The sequence below is a fragment of the Danio rerio genome, chromosome 2 (genome assembly GCF_052040795.2).
Source record: "Danio rerio strain M-AB ecotype USA chromosome 2, GRCz13ab, whole genome shotgun sequence".
Taxonomy (NCBI): domain Eukaryota; kingdom Metazoa; phylum Chordata; class Actinopteri; order Cypriniformes; family Danionidae; genus Danio; species Danio rerio.
This window is the reverse complement of record NC_141022.1, coordinates 13212474-13228687: the sequence shown is the minus strand read 5'-3', so window position 1 is coordinate 13228687 and position 16214 is coordinate 13212474. Positions and strand designations below refer to the sequence as shown.

The 16214-nt window shown below is 35.7% G+C and overlaps 1 protein-coding gene and 1 long non-coding RNA gene across 2 annotated transcripts in view; both read left to right on the top strand.

Moving 5' to 3' along the window:
- The window catches only part of dpp6b (dipeptidyl-peptidase 6b), a gene marked incomplete in the record, with an annotated part of 226674 nt that overhangs the window by 95988 nt on the left and 114472 nt on the right, over positions 1–16214 (top strand).
- Positions 540–7590, top strand: LOC147846230 (uncharacterized). The gene is made up of 3 exons (XR_015478293.1): positions 540–3006; positions 4150–7149; positions 7371–7590. It is a non-coding gene; the product is annotated as an uncharacterized LOC147846230 (long non-coding RNA).

Below are 16214 nucleotides of genomic sequence, written 5' to 3'. Positions count from 1 at the left end.
AGGATGATATGTCGTTATAAAACCGGATAAAACGATGGACAGTATCAAATAAGTAAATCCCCAATTCTAATTATTTAAGTTAAGTTATAATTATAAAAGTTATAATGTTTAATTTTGTTTATTCGATTAAAAACTATTTATGGTGTTTTTTTTTTTTTTTGTCAAACTCGTGCAGTATTCTTGCTGCTGCTCGACGCCTCGTGATGTTTGAATGTTTGCTGTTCAGCCCGCGCACAGCTCGAGACGCATGCAACGTCGTCTGTCTCAAGCTAAATAAAGCGAGTTTAGTCGCTCTCTCTCTCTCTCTCCATCACTGAATGGGTTTCACTAAGAGTAAAGCTTTTCATTTCGTCTGAAGAGCGCCTGCATCAGTGTTTATATCCCCGATTTCAGCATGACTGCAGCAGAGTCCAGCGCGCCGGGAAAATCGTCTCAACAAGATCAGGTAGAGACATTAAAGTCAGAGCTTTTCTCGCACAGTTGATTTGAATCAGACATGAGCGGTTTTGCATTACTGTTGATTCTGCGCTCGCGTGTTGACTTGAGCCCGTGTTGACAGCTACTTTCAGTTAAATTAACGAATGGCACGCTACACACTGAATACATTTTACTTAGCGTCACATATTAGTCTGTTTTAGATGTTGTTTTGCCACATGATGAACAAAAAACACAGTCTTGGTCATAATAGATTAATTTACTATAAATATTAGGTCTATTTATATAGTGAAGCGACATACTACAGTAAATAACACACATGTACTCATAAATAATAAAATATTTAAAATGTAATCAAAATATTTTGTGTTCAGTTAATCAAATCTATAGATTTATTTAAACTGCATCTAATTTATTAATAAAACACATTTAAGTTTTCAGTTTTTTGAGGGATATTTAATGTATTCTGACCTATGATTAGCTATTTTAGAGGTTTTTGTAGTTTAGCTATACAAAGTAATGCTAATTTTATGTTATGTGTAGATACATTCAAAACATTTTAAAAGAAAAGTGTCTAGTTAAGAATTATGGTGCTATGGATCAATTTCAAAGTGTTAAATGATTTTTTTCTGGTTTTGTCTGATTGGCATGATTATGCATTGACGTCCTTCATGGGGGACCAAGCATTAATTAGGGGGGTCAACCTTCCTCAAACCCCCCCTGTAATTATGTAATTTTGAACAAATCTTCTGTGATCTATTCAGGTATACTGATACACGGCGCAACTTTTTTTAAGCAATGTTGTGGGCAGAGCAATGTTGCTTGGCTACTGTCCTATTAGGAATGGGTAACAAAATTGTATCTTGATCTGGTTGCCCTAATTAGTTGCCCTGTGTCTCACCTGATTGCCCATTGAGGACATCCATGACCAAAGTTGCCCAGCAGCTTTGAAACTTTTTCCATGTATCATCACCTGTACTTTTCTGAATTTCACCTCATTGTTTTGAGTTTGTGCTTAAACCTTGGTACTGCAAATAATTTTGGCTGCAATGTTGAATGGTTAGAGAATGGCTTACCCCCCTTTGTGAGGCTTTAAGATTAAAAATGTCATTTTAGCAGACACTTTTATCCAAAGTTACAAATGAAGAATTTAACATTGATATGTGGGCAAACATTTAATAAAATGAAAGGTTACATTAAAAGTTAATCAAAACTGGCTTTACCATGAATAGTGTAAAAACATAATACACCATGTTACACTGTAGGAGCACCACTGAAAGCCAGCCAGAAAATTCATACTCATTCTTGCTATTCATTCTCTACTCATACTCATTCTGCTACATTACTCATTCTTGCTATTTAAAGTTAAAGAGATAAATAAAGATGTAAATAGCCATATACACTCACTGCAAAGGTTTTTTTTTATTGTTTGAATAGTTGTAAATATAAGTTGAAAATACATTTATATTACAATATACTCATAACAGTATAACATCAACAAAATAAACAAACAAAAAAAAGACAATGAATGATGATAAAACAGCAGTTAAACATATTTATATTGTTGCACATCTCATTTCACTGCCCTCATGTCAGCTGGTAATGAACATAAAAGTAAAATGACACTGTTTTCATTACTTGATGATAAAGTATGTTTGCAACTATTTAATATGGTTGTAAATTCATTCATTCATTTTCATTCAGCTTAATCCCTATATTCATTAGGGGTTGCCACAACAGAATGAACCACCAACTTATCCAGCATATGCTTTACACAGCGATGCCCATTCATCTGCAACCCACTACTGGGAAACACCCACACACTCTCACATTTACACACCTGCACTACATCCAGTTAAGCTTATTCAATTCACCTGTACCACATGTATTTGGACTGTGGGGGTTACCGGAGCCCCCGGAGGAAACCCTCACGAACATGGGCAGAACAGGCAAACTCCATACAGAAGTGCCACCTGACCCAGCTGGGGCTCAAATTAGTGTCCTCCTTGCTGTGAGGCAACAGTGCTAACCACTGAGCCACAATACTGCCCATGTTCATATTTTTTTCATATTTTAGAATTGTTTTATTTACTGTAATTTACTGTAGTATATTACTGTATATAATCCACAGGGTGTATCAAAATAATAATACCAATAATAATAATTGCATGTTTAGCAAACATAATTTAACAATAGCCAATTTTTTATACTGTATGTGTTATTGCTACTTAATATAAATATAATTCTTCTTCGGCTGTTTATGTTAATTCACAGTGTTTGTCACGATCACCAGTGATCCTTCCTGACAGATTGCTGGTGAACTACAGATGTTGTTAAGAACTATAAATCCATTCAGGCCATGTGATTCATACTAGATCAGGGCTGCCCAAACTCGGTCCTGGAGGGCTGGTGTCCTGCATATTTTAGTTCCAACCCCAATTAAACACACCTGAAATAGCTAATCAAGCTCTCTCTAGGTATACTAGAAATCTCAGGCAGGTGTGTTGAAGGAAGTTGGAGGTAAACAATGCAGGACACCGACACTCCAGGACCGAGGGTCGGTGTCCTGGGGTCCGTTCTTCGTACCTCGCTTAAATGATCTAAGATGATTTGGCAGATCCTGGATCTTTTAATCTTGATAACTGATCTCTCGCTAATTTGGTTCTTCAAACAAGTTCACGAATCAGATTAGAATGTCTGGATAAACTGATCTGAGATCGCTGCGTGTGTTGTGAAGGACAGATCTATCGATCCTCGAAATCATGATCAGCAATGCAACGATTGGTTGACGTCACAGCAGCGTAATGACATCATCTGATTAATATTCAATTATCCATGTGAGCAAAATTACATCAAATTAGCAGTAAACGGCTTATTTCATATTTAACAATTGTTAAATATGACACGCAATAACCTTCCACATTTGTTGTGCAGGCTTTACACTTTCATGTGTCAAGAGTGTTCATCATGTATTTCAATGCAAATCAGTTTATTTAGTACTACATTTAGAGAAGATTTTCTTTATTGTAGTAGCCGTTTTTTAATCGGTGTAAAGATTAACTGGTCGTTTACAAAAGCATTTTCATATTGGTAAAGGCGTCTGCAACTTTTGTGAAGCATTAAATCACTGGCATATTAACTATCAAAACATGTTCATGACTGCATAAATGTATTATTGCATTAAAAAAAGGTCACATATTCTGCATTTCTATTATACACAATTTGTACTAAAGCGATCTAAAAAGTTCATATCAATAAGTTTTCTTTTTGCACCACCAGGTGGCAGTCTCTGTACTTTCATTTCAAGGGTGCAGATTGCATACGTTTTATTAATATATATAACTTTATTTATTTTATGACTATAACTTTATACATATATGTATATATATATATATATATATATATATATATATATATATATATATATATATATATATAGTTAAAAAATATGTACCATTTTCCCAAGTGTATATAACTATTACTGTAAGAAAATTCGGAACATACTTTCTGTATTATCTTTGCTTGAACTGAGCCGATCTAATCCTGTTTATATGAATTAAACCTGCTCCCGATCAGGTTTGACCTAGCAGAACAGTTGCTATGACAACAACTCTCAGATCAGCTTTGAAGAACGAAACGATCCTGGATCATGTCAAATCGTCAACATCCAAATCCAGCTAATTGAGTAATCCACGTACGAAGAACGGACCCCAGATTAGTTAGATCAAACACAGCTGATCAAAGTGTTCAAGACTACTTGACACTACTAGATCCGCTGTGTTTGATTAAGGTTTTAGCAAAACTATGCAGAGCTGCGGCCCTCCAGGAATTGAGTTTAAGACCTGCACACTAGATGCTGATCACGGCTGATGACAAACACACAGCTGAGACTTGTAATCACTTACCATTCAGACTATTTATGCACCACACGCACACCAGCTCATCACGGAGTCTTTGATGTTTGTTTGAATTTCTTTGGTTTACCTGTTGGTTTTGACCTAGCCTTGTTTATTGTTTGATTCTGTTTGCCGCCTATTTGGACTTTATGCCTGTTTTTTGACCATGTTTTTGGATTGCCCTTTTTGTACTAGCCACTTTTGCTTGTCCCTGTTTGCTTTAAATATAATCTTATTTTACCGGCAATTGGATCCTAGTCTTTGTTGCTCCTCACTTTGTTCCAGCACATGACAGTGTTAGCTAATACTTAGTTTTACAGTTTTTTTCTTCCCCTCACTGTATAATGGGTATATTTGAATGACTATGACTGAATATTTTATAGAGAATCTCCTATATTTTCCATTATGTTTTTGATGAATAGGTTCCTCGGGTGACAATTAAAAACTACACACAACAGATGGCCGGCGCAAACTCCACTCTTTATTTCACTCCTTTGTCCCAATCCCCCTTTATGTTATCATCAGAAGCAAAGCATGGAAAACTGCAGTTCTCATCATTAAAATCAATTAAGCCAAACTACTGCATCTGTTGTGCTCTGATTACTCTCATGCTATTCATTAATCACATGCTTTCATTTAACCTTGTTCCATTGTTCTCCAAACACAACCTATATCATTATCAAGCTCATTCTATTCTAAAAGTAAAAAAAATTCTCAATTGTTATTTATTTCATTATATTTTTCTTGATCAAATAAAGCCATGTTAAGAAATTGTGATATTTAAAGAGCGAATTCTAATTCACCCACTCAAGATGCTTTTTGCACTTCAGCCCTAAGTAGGGCTCTCTGATGACAATGATTAGGGTTTAAGCAATGGAAGAATCGCTCGTCTTAGAATAGCTGGCTTTGATTCTACTGAAAGGAGGGGCTATATTTGGAGTGGTGTCGGCGATAAAGTGGGTCTGATAGACGGGATTAATTGGGAATTGCGTTTGATGTTTGGAGCCTAGATGAAAAAGAACATCCCCCATGAAGTACAATTATGAGCAATCAGTTCAGGCTCAGCACTGACAGACGGGATCGTGTTTTCCCCGTCCACCTGCCCTTCAAAAAGTACCTGTCTGTTTGAGCAATAACATCAACGTGTTGAGAAGGAGCTCAGCTTTGGTAGGACTTCAGGATCATTTATTACCTCAGTAACTCTCTCTATAAGATGATGAAGTTTTAATCGAATAACTGTGCAAGTAAACTCAAAAATGACATTTTAAAGAGTATTTTTTAGTTTGAACCATGGTCATTTGATGATTGTAAAATGCAAGCCAACAGCTACAACAGCCACTTTGAGACTCATGAAATTCACACCTTAAACCATGCATAGACACGTCTGCATTACCTTTCATTGTCCTATTACTACCAATTCAGCATGATAATAACATTTATAAAAAGTTTTGTTTTTGTTTTTTTGTTTCACATTTAGCACACATAATGTAAGTAGAGTTTATTGATGCATAAGCCATTAGCACCATGCAGTTAAAAGTGTTTTGAGAGCATTTTAGATTTTTTTTCACATGCAGATGTAAGGGGGTTGTTACTACTGTAACTTATTTTGTATGGTTGGCAAATTTTGTTTATTTAAAACATCATGTTTCCAAGATATGGATCAGTATCAGTGTAGGTGTTATGGCATTTTCATAAGTGTATCACAAGTGTAGTTTGTTCAAAGCCACTACTTCATGTGTGCCACATTTGTGTGATTAGTGACCACTAACTTTGTGCATTAATGAAAGTACAAATAATGTTGATGCTCATTGTAAAACACCACTACTATTGCATTAGCATTTATTCTCAGTTTTCTTTAGCTATTTCCAACTTTTTCATCATTGAAATCTCAACATGTCTTCTCTAGATGCTGTTTCTGTTGCCGCAGGATGTAAGTAATAGTTTTAGAAATGTGAGCAGCTCTTTCTGCAATGTAGCAGATTGCTTTATGACTCATATTACTTTACTTCAAATCACAACTGTGTGATGATTAAACTGCATCTACTGTACTTCATTAACGATGCGGTGTTATGTCTTTTTATTTCTTTTACTTTTTTTCTTTGTCTGTGCAAATTAAATGTCAAAACTATGTAGTATCAATTTTCAAGAAATGATAGTTTAATATTAATCTTAGTAATCAAATATTGATCAAAAATACAGAAAAAAATAGTGAAATAATGTTTTCATTTAAATAACTGTTTTCTACTTTTTAAATAAAATAAAGCTTAAGAAACCTGCTCAAGAAATATTTCCAATTATTTTCAATTATCAACAGTTGTTTTTCATTTTATTAATACATATTTTTTGTGATACTGATATTGTTAGGATAGGATGTGCTGACAATAGAGATAGTTCCAAATGCAGCTTTATTAGAAAATTAGATGGTTACACAGGCAAAGGAAAACAGGAGCACTGAGAACAACAGAGAAAATCAACCCAAGCTTATTCTGATTACGTACCTCTGTATAGATTTCTGGAGCTACGTTTTTTGCAGTTTTTGTTTTTGTAAATCTGACAGAGGCCGCTGTGTATGCTGTTTGAAATCTCAAATATTTCTTGCGAGTGTCATTTGCACCTGCTGTTCTCAATTAAATCTACCAGAGGCCACTGTTGACTAATTCACTGACTAACTGACCAACCGACCGAATCCCGGCCCTCCCCCTTCCCTAAACCCAACCAATAGCATTTTGAAAAGCACCTATTGACCGCAGAAAAGCCGTTCACATGCAGGTAAGCAGTCAGCTGGTTAGCGAGAAAAGCAACGACATCATACTGCCCCGTAGCCTTCGTTTTAAAGATGGAAATGCAGCCATACCTACATGTAGCTTTGGCTACATAATTCACAATCTTCATAAACGTATTTAGGGCTACGATTTCAGAATGTTGGAGAAAATCCAAAAAGTAATCCAGATAACGGGTGATGGGAAGGGAAACAACATAGGAACATTCTGAAAACATAGCCTTATATACATTTCTGGAGATTGTGAATTATGCAGCCAGAGCTATGTATGGCTGCATTTCTTCTTTAAAATGAATGCTATAGGGCGATATGATGCCGTTTCTTTTCTCACTTACTAGCTGATCGCTTTTCTGCATATGGTCGGCTTTTCCGCTGTTACCAGTTTGTCCAGTAGCTTGACACGTACGTTGGCGTACTTGAGACGCAGAGCGGAGTTGACCACAACGTGATTCAAGTCCAGTGAAGAACAGTTCACAGTTCAAAATAAAAAAAGCCAAAAAAATAAAATAAACAAGTAAATAACAGGGTGAGAATATGATAATCTCTGAAAACATGGTAAAAATCAATCTGTCATAAGGGCTTTTCTTTTTCTGGATTGCTTTTGAAAATTGCGATTGGGTTTAGGAAAGGGGGTGGGTGGCTCAATTGGTGTTTTTTAAAACATTATCAGTTGGGTTTAGGGAAAGGGGTTAGATGGGGGATCAGTCTGTTGGTCAGTCAGTCAGTTGACAGCGGCCTTTTGTGGATTTATGTGAGAACAGCAGGCGCGAATGGCACTTGTGAGAGAAATTAGAGATCTGAATAAGAATACACAGTGGCCTTTGGTGGATTAGCAAAAACAAAAACTGCCAAAAAAAAAAAAAAAGGCTTCTGGAACGTTTTTTGCTTTCTCCAGAAATGTGTATAGCGGTATGTTTTAAGAAAGAACCTGGCTTGAAGAAAACTGAAAAACATGGTAAACAGTCCAGGGATCAAACCACAGGTAAACACTTTGAAAGGCACTTAAACAGTAACAAGACTTAGCAATAAGTATGCACGAGAATGGTGTTTACATAGGGAGTATAATAAGTGTAAATGTTACGCAGCTGTGTGTATGTCGGTCCAGATTGTTTACAACTGTAACGGGTGTTGTAGTGGGTGCTGTAGTATAAATTGGATTTGTGCTTATAAATCATACTTAGTATTTACGAATTGCATTTATGTGTTTATGAGTCGTGTTTTGAATATTTGTACGTTTATGGATTTGATTTGTGTGATTTTAAAATGTGTTTTGAATTTACAAATTGGATTTGTGTGTTTTTCAATGGTGTTTTGAATTTGCGAATTGGATTTGTGTATTTTCAAATCGTGTTTTGAATTTACGAATTCGATTTGTGTATTTTTGATTTATGTTTTGAATTTATGATTGGATTTGTGTATTTATGGTGTTTTAAATTATGAATTGGATTTGCGTGTTCATGAATGGTGTTTTGAATTTACGAATTGGATTTGTGTTTTCAAATCATGTTTTGTGGATCTATAAATTGTGTTGTGGATCTTGTATTTTTAAAATGTATTAATTTTGAGAATCTGGCTCCATAGCTCAGTGGCTAGCTCTGTCGCCTTACAGCAAGGAGGTTGCTGGTTTGAGTCCTGGCAGGGTCAGTTGGCATTTCTGTGTGGAGTTTGCATGTTCTCCCTGTGTTCGCATGGGTTTCCTCTAAGGGTGTCACGATCCTCCAAATCCTTGATTCGATTACATTTTCGATTCTAAATTAATGACCAAATAATTATTTGTAGCCTACTGTTTAAACTACCTGACCTGCATGGTCATTGTTTTACCCATAAACAAATCATACAGTAAATGAATAAAGGCAAGTTACACACATAATTACCACCTGTCAATCACTTTTTCTGCGGGACTCGTGAATAGGCAGTGATCTGTGTCGTTATAATGGCGTCGGTAAAAAAGACGCACAGCCAACAGGAACCAGCCAACAGTATCTGAGGTGTTCGCTAAAATGACTAAGTACAAGTGAATGAAAGATTGAAGCAGTCCTATGACTGCCTGGACCCGCTGTGTGTGCGTCTGTGTCTGTGTGGTCACGTGATGTGCATCTTCAGAGGTAGAGAGGAAGGAGGGCTGCTCAGAAATGCTACATGCCACTGTGGATGTCAAATCGTTGTCGTTCTAAAATGCCATTTAAAAACAAAGACAGTGTAAACAGGGCCTGAGTGTGTTCTTTTCGTTAGCGGATTTGCAACAGGGGCAGGCGGAGGATCGCGATGCCGGTGTTGTCTTTTGGACGAACCATACGTAATACGTACATAGCAGAGCTTGCAAAACTGTGTTTTTTTTGTTTTTTGTTTTTTGTCGCCAACATGAACGTTGTCAACATAACTCATTGGAAATCCAAAATGCTTACACACCGGCGACTTCATTGAAAGAGGAGAGGGTTTAAGTTCTGTCGACGGGTCTTCTGCTTCTGCAGTTTAACAAGCACTTCAACAAGCCGTTTTTTTCCCGCTTGGCATGCCAAGCTAACGTGACATGGGGGCGTGGTAGCATCGACAATTCTATTTTTTGATTCGATAATCGAAATTGAGCATAAATTTTGATGGATTTCAATTAAAAATCGAAATCGTGACACCCTTAGTTTCCTCCAGGTGCTCCGGTTTCCCCCACATTCCAAAGACATGCGGTACAAGTAAATTGGGTAGGCTAAATTATTCGTAGTGTATGAGTGTGAACGAGAGTGTATGGATGTTTCCCAGAAATGGGTTGGCGGTTCATTCCGCTGTGGTGAAAATGAATGAATGAAAATCATATACATTAGTGACCCGAGATTTTAGAATTGTAGGTGCATGCAAATATACAGCGATTTGTACCATTTTATTCATAGACATGTTTCCATCAATCATAAATAGTGGGTCTGTTAAAGACAGTTTGTGTCATGTATCATTTAGCTGTTGACTCTGATGTGCCAATCAACCATCCTGTCTATTTCACAGATGTAAAATGCCCTTTACACATAGAAGGCACTAAGTGCTTTCCTCTACAAATGGTGCTACTTTCAGGATTGACAAGATAGAAGACAAAAGGTGATCATGTTATTGCTGGATAAATATGGTGTTGTCAAAAGTCAGCATTGGAGATATTGTTTCAGATGTCTTGTGTGTCTTCACTCGCTAAGGTTTTATAAAATGGATTGGATGCTGTCAGTGGAGAAACAAAAGATTATTAACACTAAAAAAAGCGTTTATAAATTGACTGGAAAGCGATATCCCATTATGACATAATATGTCACTTGATGTCCTGAGGGAAATGAAGTGAAACATGCCTGGTGGGGGTTGCGACAGAGATTGCTCTACGATTTGTGTTTTCATGTGAGCAAATAACAGTGTTCGAATGATTCGCTTGGTGATGAAGAGGTCTATTTACGTTCTGTGTACGTGCCGCTTCGTGTGTGAAAGCTGTGTAACAATAGCTCTCATTCCTCCTCCATCATTTCCTGTTTTCCTAGTTTGCCTATTAGGTGTAACAAATGAGAGCTGCTTCATTTCAGAGACACCTTCAACCTTTTCTTGATCCGAGTTTCACCTTCAGCTTTTCTGGCTTCTCTAATGGCTGAAAGAAACCAATTTCAGACATCTGCGTCAGTGTCACTTTTCATGAAATAATGCAAGGCTGTTGTGATTGTGGCTTGTTTTTCTTGTTATTTTGTTTCTAAGTCTTGCAAAGGTGAATTATTCAACAGGTCTGTCCCATTTAACAGCTTATTCTGCCCGATTTAGCAAGAGAGAGTCATTAACAATCAATCACTCTTCATGTTAGGAATTGATGTTTAGAGGTGATAAAGACTTCAGAATGTCCTGAACAAATTTGTGAACATGTTGCTTTGTTTCTGTATCGTCTGCACTTCAAACCAGTTTATTTTCTGGTTTCCTGTATAAAAAGGGTATGCCAAGTGATTTACAATCATGTGTACAGAGATAGTCTGTAAAAATTGTGGTGAATAATGATAACAGCTTAACAAGAGTTTAATAGTGTTGAATCACAACTTGAAGAAGTTTTTATTTGTATAAAACATCTGTTTTTTTGAGAAGTGCTTCTCAAATTATTTGATCGACCTGTACAGCTTTACTGTAAACATTGTCTCGATCCAAAATTACTGTCATACACCACGCCCACCAAAACGGTACCCTTGGTAGTGGAAACGCAAGCCAGATAAAGGTGACTCGTACCGACCCGTACCGTACTGTACCAGTCAGTGGAAACGAGCCATTAAATACCTCATTACTTCATCTTAAATAGAGTAAGTTCACAGTACATTTTTTTTTTCACTACCTAAATTTTCATTTTGGAATATTGCACAAAAATGGAAGAAAGTGCACATAAACTACAATGGAAACACATTTACAAAAAGAATTACAGGATGCACATTAAAAAAGTGATGTGATTTGTTTTTAAAAAATCATGTGAAAACCTAAATGGGCATGATGGGATGTAATTTATGGATAAAGCAACATTTAAAGTATCTGAAATGTTTTTTTTTTTTTTTTTTTTGTATTTCTCAAATCCATTAGCCAAAGTTCGTCATTAAAGTGGTTTGGTATTATTACCTACCAGAACTACACTCCTAAGAGCAGTATTCTGTCTCTAAAAGTCACCGCATGTTAATTTGTTTTAAAAAAAACAGACAGTGGCTTTTAACTCAGAAAATTCCATTTTTATTTTGATGTTTGCTGACGGTTTAAGTGGTTAAGGTGTTGATTTTGTTCTCTTTGGCTTTTGGATAAAAACAGTGATATAATTGTTTTTTACAATATTTCAGTTTTGCTCACAGGTTTAATTCACATTTTGGATGGAAACATAACTTTCTCAGCCTCATGTTACACTGTCAAATTACATTCTCATTTAGCTCACAACTTTACAAAAAAATTGAACAAAAGAGCAACAATTTAGATGGACAGATGTTGTCAATGTGTGTTCTGCTTTTCTTGATTTCATTCATTTATTTTACTTTGGCTTACAGTAGTTTCTTTGTTCATCAGTGGTTGCCACAGCGGAATGAACCACCAACTTATCCAGCATACATTTTAGACAGCGAATGCTCTTCTAGCTGGGAAACATCCATTCACACACACACTATGACTTTTTGCTGGACAAATAACAAACTGGCTCGCACATTCAAATTAAAGCATAATAATAATAATAATAAAATTAATAATAATAATAATAATAATAATAATAACAACAACAGTAATAAAGTAGAGCTTTTTATTGGCCATTTTTTCATTCAAAAATAAGGTACAAGATTTAGAATAAAAGTTACAACATTACAATTGGTCAGTAGTGAAAGATGACCACCCCCCCCCCCCCCCAGGCTACGGCTTGTGTATTCCTATTTGCTCATATGATAAAAGAAAACTTCATGACTTTGTTCGGTATTAAAAAAAAAAATGTATCTGTGAATAATAAAGAGAAAAATGTCAAATTTACTGTATCGCCTATAGACATTGCATTAGAAACACCTTGCATAAGCTGTAGTTAATTGTAATTTGATACAAAGATGATATAAATCAAAGTATAGCTATTTAAATGTACATACATTTTTACAAAATAATCAAATTAATAAAAACTTTAAAGATGTTAATGACCGTTAAACACGTCATCAATGTTTTGTGAAACGGGTCCATTGGACTCACTTGATGCATTTTTAAAGCTGCATACTTGAGCTTGTTTTGAGCATGTCTGCATCAATCTGATGAAGAGAACTCCAAGGAGACGAATTGTCACAATGTGAAAAGCTCAATGGTTGCTTAGAGTTTGGAATGTGCTGTGACTTGTTCACTGGTCATTTAAAATGTACAGTTTAATAAATGCTGCTTTCTCAGGCACAAAAATCTATTTTAATTCATGTTGTATGGTAAAAAAGATAAGTCTAAAACATCTTTCATTTTCAGTATTATAATAGTTCAAACTAATTCTAGGTGAGCTATTGGTTTAAAGATGTGCAACAAAAAGCTTACATTGCTTCAAGCACATCTATTAGCCTGAAATAAAACCGTCAGCTGCTACAAAGGTCATTGCAAAATCGATAACATTTCAGTCTGTGACAAATTAGCGCTTCTTGAGAGAAATCTCATTTTGATGCTCACTTGACAGTGTATATTTTAAAATATCAAACCAAGTGTTTGTTAGGTTTGAAATGAACACAATAAAGCAGGGGTCACCAATCTCGGTCCTGGAGGGCCGGTGTCCCTGCAGGGTTTAGCTCCAACTTGCCTCAACACACCTGCCTTGATGTTTCAAGTATACCTAGTAAGAGCTTGATTACCTAGTTCAGGTGTGTTTGATTAGGGTTGGAGCTAAAATCTGTGGTGCCCTCCAGGAACAAGTTTGGTGACCCCTGCAATAGAGTTAAAATAAAGGCCACATGTATTTGGCTGCGCAGTAAAATATTTGGATCATCTTCACAGGTAATGTGTTTCTCTACACTTTGTTACACTGTTATAACAAGTGAAACAATTGACAATATATACAAGGCTTAAGAGTAGCTTCATTATTTGCAGATGCTTTTTGGTTTGATGTTTTTTTTTTTTTAAATCTAATATGAAGACAATGCAAAACACATTTTAGATGTGACACCTCAAAATAATTTTTGTGCTAATGCGTGCACAAGGTTTCAATTCTCACTAACTAACTAGTGGCTAATTACCCGCCTCTTATTAAGATATTGTCATTTTATTTGCTATTTGTGCTATAAAGTGCATAATTTTATTTTAAATATCTAATCCTACCAATACCTAAACCTAACTACTACCTTAATATCTATTATTAAGCAGCAAATAAGTGTATTAATACATTGGAAAAGTAATAGTCATTGATTTGTTTATAGTGAGAAATGTACCTTAAAAACAAGTGTAACCCAATACGTATACAATTTTTTTGATAAACCTTAATATTCAGATGACCTACCAGTACCAGGAAGGGTTTGTATTCAACTTAATCTGAAGCATGCTGTAATGGAAAATAATATTTAAAAACTCTTTCTAGATACACTCAAGGTCAAATATCAATTTACAGCAATGTCAGGCTGTAATCCAAGAACAGAGAAAAGAAAAAGAGAGAAAAATGCAGAGGCGGCACAGTGTCTCAGTGGGTAGCACTGTCATCTCAAAGCAAGAAAGTCACTGGTTTTGTGGAGTTTGCATGTTCTCCCCGTGTCCATGTGTTGTTTTTTATTTATTTATTTTTTTTTTATATGCAGTACAGATGAATTGGATCAACTAAATTGGCCTTAGTATGTGAGTGTGATGCTGCGTCCCAATTCACATTTCTTTCATATTAAATTTGGAGAAGCAGGAGCAGGTTAAACTATTCACAAGTCTTTCATGCAAAGAAAACTCCCCTGGTCTTTGGATAATTATGCATTCAGACCTTAATGTCCAAAAACACATCATCATATATTTTGAGAATTGTTGTTGTAAATGAAAAAAACACAGAAAACACAATTTAAATATTTAGTTTGCTAGATATTAATTCACAGTCATACAAACATCTTTACCGAAGCCTCTCTATTTGATGGTTTGTCTTGCTTGTCTGCCATGCTTGTAGTTTATTCACTCTTTTCACCCACATTTGTAGTTCTAATTGAATTCGCATCCAACGCGCAATACACTGTAGGCAATATCAGTGATTATGGTATAGATGGTTCTACCCCTAAATCACACTTGATTTTGATGGTCCGTTTGTTGAATTTAAGTTACAATGCAACTACATGCCAACTAATTCTGAGATTATAAGTAGACTGTTAGGTTGGGGTTAGGGTTAGAGTAAGTTGACATGTACTTGCAAAGTTTCTTATAGTCAGGTAAATGTCTGTTGAATGTCAGTATCAACAGATATTAAGCAGACAGTCCATCAAAATAAAGTGTTACTGGTAAATTTTGTCAAATTTAAAGCTGCCCTATTGGAATAATAAATCCCTCCCCACAACTATATGACACTTTGTGAATGTTTTATTTGTTTGTATTCAGAATTAATGTCTTTGAATCTGCATTTTGTGACAAAAATGGGAATACCACAATGTAAATTCAAACCTGGACCATTATTTCAAAATGTTCCAAGCTACTCACATTCTCCCTACACCAATACTGCTGTGCCGCTATTGGTGATGTTGACTGTTCAAACCAAGCATTTGTGGGAAGAGACTGTTGCTGCAGGATGAGCTATTTGTGCTTTTTTTCTTTTAATGTAAAAATTACTTTTAAATTAAATGGGACTTTTCACATCACTTGCTTATTGTTGCTCTTTTATTGTACTAATGGCACATCAAAGCATTTCTTTGTTGAATTACTTGTTAAAATTAACATCATTTGAATTATAAGACGCTGTTACTCATCAGAATCACCAAAACACAAAGAAATTATTGGATGGGAGGTGTGCTATTGATGTTTTATATACACGCCATCTGAAACTGGGTAAATGATAGATTTTTCAATTAAAGAATCAGTAATGATTCATTTGCTTGTGTGTGTGCCTATGTGTGTCTTTACTATATATTATTTAATATAATATAAATTATTTGCTAAAAAAACAACACAGTTCAACAACAAGAGAACAGATGAGACTGAGTAAAAGGTGCTATTGCAGAAATGAAGGGCAGCTTTAATTAGCTCTTCCTAATGGTTTACTATTACTACGGCAGATCAGTAAGGCACAAACACAGCCACACATCAACAGTACAGCAGCAGAGTTCCTGATGCAGATGTCCTTAAGGTTAATAAATAGATTGTATTACGTGGGTAGAACATCGCAGATGTCGTATCATTTAACAGCTGCTGCATGTGCAGAACGTAATATACAACACAATGATGCTTCCTCTTCAAACCGATGTGCTGTCTCACTGTATGGATGCTTCATACCTTTCTGCACTAAATGTGGAAAATGAGATATTTTCTTGGCACAATCGAGAATGCTTGTGTCGGATCAATTATAAGATAAAAAGCTCTCTTATGCCTCTTGAGTCTGAACCCTAACACAGACATAGAGATGTTTCTTGAAACTTGGCCCCTTATTATGTGGTGTGTTCTTTCCTGGCATCTCTTTTACTAGGCCC